Source organism: Protopterus annectens, chromosome 12.part0 (assembly GCF_019279795.1).
Source record: "Protopterus annectens isolate FY-2018-M chromosome 12.part0, PAN1.0, whole genome shotgun sequence".
In the NCBI taxonomy this organism is placed as follows: Eukaryota; Metazoa; Chordata; order Ceratodontiformes; family Protopteridae; genus Protopterus; species Protopterus annectens.
The window spans coordinates 63,423,103-63,435,141 of record NC_056746.1 but is presented as its reverse complement, the minus strand read 5'-3'; positions in this window follow the sequence as shown (position 1 = coordinate 63,435,141).

Genomic DNA, 12,039 nt, shown 5'->3' with positions numbered 1-12,039 from the left:
CATGTCCAGTGGTTTGTACTGCACAGCTGACCTTTGTGTTGTACACTGACAGGTAGCATGCTGTGTCTGCAGGGTATCCACCAATCACTTGGCACTGACTGTTGCAACATGTATGCATAGCGTGGGTACACCTGACTATTCCTATGTTTCTACACAGAAGTGGGGGGGTGCACCTGACTGTTACTGTATTTCTATGTGAGGAGGGGAGGACACACCTGACAGTTGTACACATTTGCTAGGACTGTACTGGTATGTCCTGTAATCTGATTCTGTCAGTGATTTTACCCATCATGCTGGCTACACTATACCGGTGTACTTCAGTTCATATCTTTTGATTGCATACACATTGGTTTCTGACTTCCTAGCTGTCACAACTGACATCCCACTACCTGGCCTGCTGTGGTCTGTCTGTGTATGCCTGGGTCGGGGTCAGCCATACCCCTCATTCAGAGGCCACACTATGCAACCACACCTAGGGCATCCCCTTATCGGCACACACCACATCACCATGCCCCAATCAAGGAACCACACCCCTCACCCACACACATGGTGACACATGTGTGGACCACCCTTGGCCTCTGGTACACCTGCAACACACCCTGTGCATATGATGATACCTGTGCCACATCCCTGTCATCCAGTAACATCGATGCAGGGACATGCTAACATGGTTCTGATGCACATGGTAACTGTAATGAGGTGCCACAATATACCGCAGTGTAGAATGTAGTCAGGAGTAATGTGTACTGCATACATGTCATTAGTGTAGCCATGCAGCTAGGATGACAGTCACACATTCTGTGCATACGATGATACCTGTGCCACATCCCTGCCATCCCTAACATCGATGCAGGGACAGGCTAACATGGTTCTGATGCACACAGTGACTGTGATAGAGTGCTGCAATGTACTGCAGTGTAGAGTTTACTCAGGGTAATGTGTTCTGCATACATGTCAGGTAGTCAGGTAGTGTAGCCATGCAGCTGGGATGCATCCCAGCCATTGGTAACACCAATTGATATCCCCATACTGTCATTCATTTGTGCTGTAGTCATACATGTGTCAGCAGGAGGGTGGTCTGCAGTCATATTCCATAGGAGTATGTCAGTGTGGTAACACCATGGCCATGACATATGTGGTGTACAGTTGCACACATGCCGCAGGTATGTATAACAGCTATTGGCCATGCAAACATGACCAGTGGCCTGCTGGTATAGGTATGATCTGCACCCTTATGTCAACCCATCCACATACGCACACATCCTAACTTGGCGACACTGTGTATAGACCCCAACCCGGGTATGTAGTGCTACTGAACTGTTTGGCTGTCATTGCACACATGACACCATCTGTAGGGTGAGTTGTTTACCAGGTCACGTGCTACATGCAGACCATCCACAGATATGTACAATATGGTAATGGGGGATGTAATGATATGGTGAATACATAGTGTGTTGTACCATCATATACACATTGACTGACACATAACATGTAGATACACATCTTGGAGACCTGGTTATATAGTTCATAATTAACTAGTCCATGTGTCCAATGTGTTACAGGTAGGCTGCACACAGCACATGTGTAACTGGACCATATCCTGTTTTCTGTTACCTGTATAGGTGATGGTGACATTGGCCACCTGAGAGTGGTGCGTGGGCCATATACCAACTGTACCATGGTGTAAAGACAGTGTACACAGCACCCACATTCCCCACTGGGTATTATACACACTAGAACCCATCTAGATACTCTGGCATACCCACTATCACACAGTGGCCACGATGCAGTGGTACTACAGGGATATGCATGTGATGCACATGCCATAGGCATAGTAGGGTGTTGCTTTGCATTGCCACAACTATGGGCAACAACAACAATATCCATACTACTGTGTGGCAATGTAGTGTAATAGGAGTATATGGACTCGGACCGGTGTACCATACAGATATTCACACATACACATATACACATGTGGCAGTCCTCAATGGGATTCCCATGCCTACCGACCCATTGGTGCAACACTGTTGTGCTGGTACTGCAAGGCATATGTAGCTGTTAGGGAGTGGAATGTAACAAGCTACATGTTACATTAATGGGGTTGGGAGGCACCACACAATATACGGGTTGTACCAATAGGCATCCCCCCAGCCAAAAACATCTGCCCTGCAATACACTACCAAGTGTCGGCGATCCCATAACCAGGGCCAGTGGCAACATGGGCACATAATGTTACTTGTACTACATCCCATCTGAATGATGTCAGGCTGTTCTTGGTAACATATCATGCAGTGCGTTCTGGCTGCCATGGGGAATGTATTATGCGGATGCCATCAACATTACCAAGCTTCAGATACACAGACAGATATGCAGATACAGGTATACATATACATGATTTTATATATATATATATATATATATATATATATATATATATATATATATATATATATATATATATATATATATATATATATATATATATATATATATATATATATATGTACATATACATGTGACTACACATACACCCGCAGTTATATGTACAGTACAAAACATAAGCGGTAGGTGCAAACTATATGGAACAGCCACTATGCCCACACACGGAACAGATGCCCATCACACAGGAGATGTAATGGGACCACGCACACGTGATGTGGGGAACAATGGGTGGTTGCCATGACAGTGTTAAATGGGTGTAGTACACATGTGTATTCGTATATCTGGTTATCTGGATATGTAAATGTACATAAATTCCCACCATAGTTCCTGGACATGAAGTGTAGGCAACCCCAGCCAGTATGTTCCCAATGTTGTAGTTTCAGGGCATGTCAGGTATCTCTAGCAGGTATACTAGTAGGCTATTGCTACTGCCATTGGGCTTCACAGACATTGTGTGTGTAGCAGGTCACATCTGCTCATAACATGTGTGCCATTGGTTACTGAACAACATCCAAAGGACATCAGTGTACAATACTGCTGCTAGCATGTAATGCCACTGTGAACTGCAGCAGAGATACTGGCCAGTATATGTGGGGGTCTGACACAGTCTGTACATTCCAGATGTATACACATACACCCTTAGTGCTACACATGTGTACCATGCCTCACAATATAAAAGTGGATGGACATGTAGATGGGTATAACACATGACAACAGGTATATAATGTCCACCATAGGTCATGCATTCACACACCCCTGCCTGGCCTGTAATGGTATGACTGCTGGTACAGGGGTGCCATGCCCACATACTACACAATAGGTAGCGGGACATCTGGCTAGTATCTGCGCATGACATCCCACTGGGTAGCTACACTCAGCTGCTAGGCATGTCACAATGCAGTGTGCAGGCTGCAGGCAGACTGGCTCAACACTGGCCTACACCTCCCAAGGGGGAATGCACATGTACCTGAATATACAGCAGGCTTCACAGTCATGTCACAGCACAGGGTAGGATACACCTGTGTAACAGTGCATATCCACAACCACTGTGAACACAGGCACAGCCATATATGGTTAGCTAGCATGGTATGACAGTATATGGGCTATGTGTTCAACACCATCCTCATATGTGCCACTCACAGACTTCCCTACATATACTGGCCTGCTACACAGTTTATTCTGGTGGGTGTCTGTGATATGGGATATGTGTATTTATGGCCCTACAAACATGTAGGCCACTACAGTACCATACAGTGGGGCAGCATGTAACATCTGCAAGTAGGGGAACTAGAACAATGTCATCTACCACAGTCTGTATACTGGCTAAGGTACATATCAACACTGTCTACATTCAGCATAGGTACACAGACCTCAGTACTGTACGAACATCCTCAGAATGTGCAGGTAATGTAATGTAATGTAACCCTTACTGTACATAACATGTGTAGCAGTCAGATATATCTGTGGCTTGTTCTCAGATATGATGTCACAAAGTATGGTGTACAGCACATATGCACCACTTCATGCGACATATGTACAAAGGTTTCCATAGGTGTGGCTGGGAGCACATGCACAGGACCAGTATTGACATGCTGCTGTGATGATTACATACATTTACTGCTGTTACAGGGTTGTTGCAACATATGTCCTTTGAGGGATATGATGTCTGTGACTACCACAGCTTTCTCCATCTACTGACTGCAATCCTCACACTACCTTCAGCAGTCGACAGCTAGATTTTTCGTGGGTGGCACATGCAGCCATGGACACAACACTGCCCAGGCTGCAGATGACCCTGCAGATGGTGATTCCACATCAACATGAAACTGACATGGCAGGTACTGAGACATGTACATCAGCCATATCCACACAAATACTGTGAGGGCAACATTACTGCAAATGCGATATAGCGGCACCTACAGGCTGTAGTCAGGTCAGGCAGATCCACCTCCCATTTGATGCACTGTTTCCACAGTGTATGTTGTTAGAGGTACACCATAATCCATCTGGGATGCTGTTTGGCACACACCAGATCTAGTTCCTGCTCACAGTGGGTGACAAGGGCAAACACCACCATGATGTTCCTGGATATTGGAGTGTGTTTCCATACAACTGGCAATGGGGATGTTACCACAGCTGTTTCACATGCAATCAACTAGGGGAGGGCTGCGATTTGTGCAGAGGCCATCAGCTGATCATGAGCATTACCTACATTACACATGCTGCTGCCTAAGCAAGGCAGGTGTAGGTCTCCACATCCACCTGAGAGGGGTGGGGGATGCAGACAGAGGCTAATACATGTCAGGGAGGGGTGGGAGGGTAAAAGTGAGGCATGGTTGTGTCACACACCTAGCAGCACAGGGTATCAAACCCCTGACGACTATGTAGTGCTAGCACAGTCTGCTGCAATTATTAGATGTGCCACATGGGTTACCTGTTGTGGAGCACTCAGAATATATATGTGATGGGGAGTGACATCTGCAATGGGGATACAGTAGCTGTACGGTATGTGACATACACGTTCCTGTTGGCATGAACAGATGCCAGCGTCAGCACAGCCGCACTCTCACAAGGACACACAAACATTGACACACATGGGAGGGCCAGGTGTAAAACTCATTGGTTGTGGGATTGCCACATCACATCACTGTGCAGGTATCCCATGCACCACACAAATCATATGGGGTCTGTACGGGCGAAGGGTATGGGAAGGTGTCTGACTTCAGACAGCATGCTGCAGTATGCCCATAGGGGTTGTAGGAAGTGTGGATGTGGACATCTACAGCATGCAACGCACACACACAAACACACAGGGTGCCACTACTGACATGCTTGTGTGCATGTCTGCACAGGTGTGTAGAGTTCGACTGTGCCAGACGGCTGTCCACGGCTAGGCAATGGGTGTACCTTGGCATCAGGCCACATGATGATGATCTGCATTGTGGCTCAGGGATGTAGTGCCTGCATTTGCCCCCACAGGTGGGTATTGTATCTCCCATCTGGTCACCTGGGTGACTACTGTGTGTGGACATTGCTGTGCATAGCTTGCCATGTCTGTGTTCCTTCGTCCATGACATGGACTGTGTCTGGGATGTGCACACCTCCCACATGCATGTACAGTGACATGTGGAACTGTACTTGGGGTGTCCGCCCATGTTTTGAATGCAGATTATCATCAGATGTGCCACTTCTGCCCACCTGTTGCGGGGCTGGTAATGGTCAGCAGCTTTACCCTGCACCTACATGGTGTTCATGCTATCATCATTCCTTGGTGTCAGTGGTATCTGTCCATACGGGCATGTTGTCAGGCATGATATGTCTGTTGTGGGTCACATGTGATGGTACCACAGGTGGTGCAGTTGTCCATTGGAGAACATGGGAGAGGTGTACTGTCTGCACGTATGTGCATATTGGACAGATGGACAAGGTGTCATGCCCTCTGTGGCCCACTGCTGTCTCCATAGTTAACTCCATAGTTACTATTGGTGGCCATTGTGCAGTGTATTACTCACATATTGGCTGTTACCTAGGCATGTGTGTATATGACACATGGTGAGAGAGTATGCTCTGGGTAATACTGAAGTTGCTAACTGTGATTTCCTGGCCTTGATGTCACATGTCTGGGTATGGCTCTGCACCCTGGCCTCTCAACCATATCACATGTGTTATCCCTGTACAGTGGACATTGTGATATATAGTATGGCCACCATATAGGAAAATGCAAAACCTGCGCCACATTGGCCACAGCTGTCACACATTCACAACCACCTGTACACAGGATACAGGTTGCAAACACACATCTGTCATGTTCAGGAGTAGAACCCCTACCTAACTAGTGTATGACACTACACAGTTATAGTAAGCACCATGGATATTATTGGGATAATCCTTGCCCATAAGTGCATTTCACACTGACTGACATCAGCAGGATTGCCAAAGTAGGGCTTTGAAATGACTGTGAGAGACTAGCCTAAAATGCATTGCTCCCTGCACAGACAGTGACACACACAATACATCCAGAACTGCCATGTGCAGGGATGAAACCCAACCACATGTCAAACTCACACTACAGCAGTACGTAGTTACAGCATGCACTACAGAGATTACTGGGCTGCAGCTCTCCCAGGGAGTATTTTTAGGTGGGTGACATCAGCAGCCTTGCCAAAGTTGGGTATGTGAAATGTACAGGGTGTGTGTTACCTAAAAGCATTGCTCTCTACACAGTCAGCCATGCACACATACACTCACAGTTAGCGGGTCAGGGGCTAGAACTCCCAACTAACTCCTTAATCACACTATGGCCACACAATGTTACAGGACATGCTACAGAGATTACTCAGCTATGATCGTTCCAGAGGTGTACTTCAAGTTGCTTGACATCAGCAGCCTTGCCAAAGGAGGGTATTCAACTTGTAAGGGGTGTGAGTACCCTAAAAAGCATTGCTCTCTACACAGTCAGTGACAGACAGACATGCACACATATGCGCACAAAGACTCACACATGCACAGTTGCCACATCAGGGGTTTGACCTCCTACTTAACTACATTATCACACTACAGCAGTACACAGTTACAGCATGCACTATGGAGATTATTGGACTGCAGCTCTCCCAGGGGAGTATTACTAGATGGGTGACATCAGCAGCCTTGCCAAAGGTGGGTATGTGAAATGTATGGTGTGAGAGTTACCTAAAAGCATTGCTCCTGACACAGTCAGACATGCACACATACACACACACACACACACACACACACACACACACACACACACACACACACACACACACACACACACACACACACACACACACAGTCAGTAGGTCAGGGGCTAGAACTCCCAATTAACTTCTTAATCACACTATGGCCATATGATGTTATGGGATGTGTTACAGAGATTAGTCAGCTGCAATTGTCCCAGAGGTGTATTTCAAGTTGCGTGACATCAGCAGCCTTGCCAAAGGAGGGTGTTCAACTTGTAAGGGGTGTGAGTGGCCTAAAAAGCACTGTTCTCTACACAAGCTGTGACAGACAGACACACACACACACAGTTACCACATCTGGGGTTCAACCTCCTACCTAACTGCATTATCACACTACAGCAGTACACAGTTACAGCATGCTCTACGGAGATTACTGGGCTACAGTTCTACCAGGGGAGTAATTCTAGGTGGGTGACATCAGCAGCCTTGCCAAAGGTGGGTATGTGAAATGTACAGGGTGTGAGTTACCTAAAAGCTTTGCTGTCTACACAGTCGGACATGCACGCATACACACACAGTCAGCACATCGGGGTCTAGAACTCCAACTAACTCCTTAATCACACTATGGTCATACAATCTTACGGGACGTGCTATGGAGATTACTCGGCTATGATTGTCCCAGAGGTGTATTTCAAGTTGCATGACATCAGCGGCCTTGCCAAAGGAGGGTATTCAACTTGTAAGGGGTGTGAGTGGCCTAAAAAGCATTGCTCTCTGCACAGTCAGTAACAGACAGACACGCACACACAGTTGCCACATCTGGGGTTTGACCTCCTACTTAACTACATTATCACACTACAGCAGTATGCAGTTACAGCCAAAGGAGGGTATTCGACTTGTAAGGGGTGTGAGTGGCCTAAAAAGCATTGCTGTCTACACAGTCAGTGACAGACAGACATGCACACACAGTTGTCACATCTGGGGTTTGACCTTCTACTTAACTACATTATCACACTACAGCACTATGCAGTTACAGCATGCACTGTGGAGATTAATGGGCTACAGCTCTCCCAGGGGAGTATTTCTAGGTGGGTGACATCAGCAGCCTTGCCAAAGGTAGGTATGTGAAATGTACGGGGTGTGAGTTACCTAAAAGCATTGCTCTCTACACAGTTGGATATGCATGCATACACACACACACACACACACACACACACAGTTGGCAGGTTGGGGGCTAGACCTCCCAACTAACTCTTTAATCACACTATGGCCATATGATGTTACGGGACGTGCTACGGAGATTACTTGGCTATGATTGCCCCAGAGGTGTATTTCAAGTTAGGTGACATCAGCAGCCTTGCCAAAGGAAGGTATTCAACTTGTAAGGGGTGTGAGTGGCCTAAAAGGCATTGCTTTCTACACGGTCAGTGACAGACTGACACACACACACACACACACACACACACACACACACACACACACACACACACACACACACACACACACACACAGAATCAGGTATGCACAGTTGCCACATCTGGTGTTTGACCTCCTACTTAACTACATTATCACACTACAGCAGTATGCAGTTACAGCATGTGCTATGGAGATTACTCGGTGACAGTTCTCCCAGAGGAGTATTTCTAGGTGGGTGACATCAGCAGCCTTGACAAAGTTGGGTATATGAATCGTACGGGGTGTGAGTAACCTAAAAGCATTGCACTCTACACAGTCAGACATGCACGCATACACACACAGTTGGGAGGTCGGGGGCTAGAACTCCCAACTAACTCCTTAATCACACTATGGCCGTATGATGTTATAGGACATGCTACGGAGATTACTCAGCTATGTCCCAGAGGTGTATTTCAAGTTGTGTGACATCAGCAACCTTGCCAAAGAGGGTATTTGACTTGTAAGGGGTGTGAGTAACCTAAAAAGCATTGCTCTCTACACAGTCAGTGAGTGATAGACACGCACACATAGTTGCCTTGTCTGGAGTTTGACCTCCTACCTAACTACATTATCACACTACAGCAGTACACAGTTACAGCATGCACTATGGAGATAACTGGGCGACAGCTCTCCCAGGGGATTATTTCTAGGTGGGTGACATCAGCAGTCTTGCCAAAGTTGGTTATGTGAAATGTAAGGGGTGTGAGTAACCTAAAAGTATTGCTCTTTACACAGTCAGTGAGAGACAGACACACACCCGAAAAATGACACACACTCACACACACAGTTGCCATATCTGGGGTTAGAACTCCTACCTAACTAGTCTATCACACTACATCAGTACGCAGTTATGAGACGCATCACAGAGATTACTGACCTACAAGTCTCCCAAAGGTGTATTACACATTGGATAACCTCAGCAGGTTTGTCAGGGTACCGCTATGGGGTGGCCCGTGTGTGCATGGCCCATTCACTATTCATGTAGGGGTGACACACCACAGGTGGCCACACATGGGGTCATATGTCACAGGTGCATGTCTAGGGCAACTAGCTGACTATGTCCTTGTACAGCCTTGTTGCACAGCTGGCACGTGGACCACATAGTCTGTGGTACTGACAGGTACTGGTCGCTAGTAACTGCAGTGTGTGACATCTGCAACTGATCTGTTTGGGGCCCTTTGGCTGTGTGCTCAGTGGGACAGGTGTGGATGGCTCGTTGTCATGGTCACCCTCTTTCACACATCTTTATCCATCTACCTTTGGCGTATTGTGGTGTGTTGTCCTTACATATATGTCTGTATTCCTAGCCACTGTGTGTGCAAGGCATGAGTGGTGCATACTGACATGTGTCTGCAGTAACTATTGCAACTGCTGGATATGTCTGGTCCACTGGTGCTTGCATACATGACCTTCATGTGTTTAAGTGTGTGAGCATGTCCAGTATGACCTTTCAGTATGTTGATGACTGACATTGCCTTCATTACTCTAAGTGTATGAGCATGCCTAGTAAGGCCATCTGTTATGCATGTGTGGAGCATGTCCAGTGGTTTGTACTGCACAGCTGACCTTTGTGTTGTACACTGACAGGTAGCATGCTGTGTCTGCAGGGTATCCACCAATCACTTGGCACTGACTGTTGCAACATGTATGCATAGCGTGGGTACACCTGACTATTTCTATGTTTCTACACAGAAGTGGGGGGGTGCACCTGACTGTTACTGTATTTCTATGTGAGGAGGGGAGGACACACCTGACAGTTGTACACATTTGCTAGGACTGTACTGGTATGTCCTGTAATCTGATTCTGTCAGTGATTTTACCCATCATGCTGGCTACACTATACCGGTGTACTTCAGTTCATATCTTTTGATTGCATACACATTGGTTTCTGACTTCCTAGCTGTCACAACTGACATCCCACTACCTGGCCTGCTGTGGTCTGTCTGTGTAGGCCTGGGTCGGGGTCAGCCATACCCCTCATTCAGAGGCCATAGTACAGCATTTGTTTGTGTTTGTCTACACCTGTCCTGCTGGCTGTGACTGTTGTTGGGTATGTGACCCCCCCTCCTGACAGGCATGTGTGAGTCACTAATTCTGTGGGTGTCCCAGTATTGTGGGTGGTGCTGCAGGGCTGCCTGTGTTGGATGCACGTAGTACACTGCCTATGCATGGTTAGGCACAGGTAGTGTAATGTTTGGCATCCCTTATACTGTATGTAAGAGTCAGAGAGAGGTGCTATTCCCTGGGTCCCTCCCATGTCAGTGTATGCGCTATGTGTTGCCTCTTTGCCAGGGCAGGGCATACTGGACACGCCTCCTTCTGCCTATTGGGGCAGGCTCTTGTTGTTCCTCCTCCGAGTCTCTCTGTGCCTGTGCAGGCCTTGGCATTGGTGGGAGGCTATATGGCCCTGCCCCTTGCTGCTGCTACTGCTGCTGCAGCTGTTTCTGCAGGATCATATTGTGTAGCATGGTACATACAAGGACGATCTGGGTACATGTAGTTGGTAAGTACTGCAAGGCTCCAACGGATGGAGTTCTTGTTTGGGTGTGCGCGCGTTTCTGATGGGTGTCATCAGCCACTGCTCCAGTGCGTATCTACCATCCCCCACTAGGTGACCATGTGGGATGTCCCCATTGGCAAATGTCTGGTACAACTGCATCAGATGCCAGATGTGGGAATCGTGATAACTTCCAGGGCAGCCAGCACACACGTTCAGTATTATTGCACACGATCTAGCAGTTGATGGAGGGAAAGCCCTTGCGGTTGATGTAGACCCTACCATGCTCACCGGATGGTGCACCAGATGGTGCTTTGATGCATATGTGTGTGCAGTCTATTGCACCCACTACCTCAATGTATTCTGCTATTTGGTGGAAGAGACGCATACTGCTGACCAATGCCTCACGGGTGAGGGGGAAATATAAGTGCTCACTGACATGTGCTGCCATGGCTTCCAGGAACTGGTGGAGTACCCTGGATGCTGATGCCTGTGAGATCCCCATCATATCCCCAGTTGGCCTTTGGAAGGTACCTGTAGCTAGTATTCTTAGGCCTACACATACCTTCATTTTCACTGGGATGGGTTCCCCTCTGTTAGTTCTGTGTGTCAGGCATGGCCGACACAGCTCAACAATTTGCTGTAGGAGGTCCCTGTCCACCCTATAGTGCTCCACTATCTCCAGCTCATGTAGCCCTTGGTAGGTCACCCTGGGTCTGTACACTCTTCTTCATCTCCTCTCTGGGGTTGGTCGGCAGCATTTCCATCCTTGCCACCCTCAGCCTCTTCCACAAGTTGTATGATACCTATTGCAGCCCCTAACATTTTGCTATTGTGAGTGTTAAAAGTTCCCCACTTGTTTACACTGGTGGTGTAGGGTGTGGGAAAAACTGGAGGGTTAGGTGTTTGCATAGTTTATAGTGGCGTTCTGGGCTGGGCTGGTCT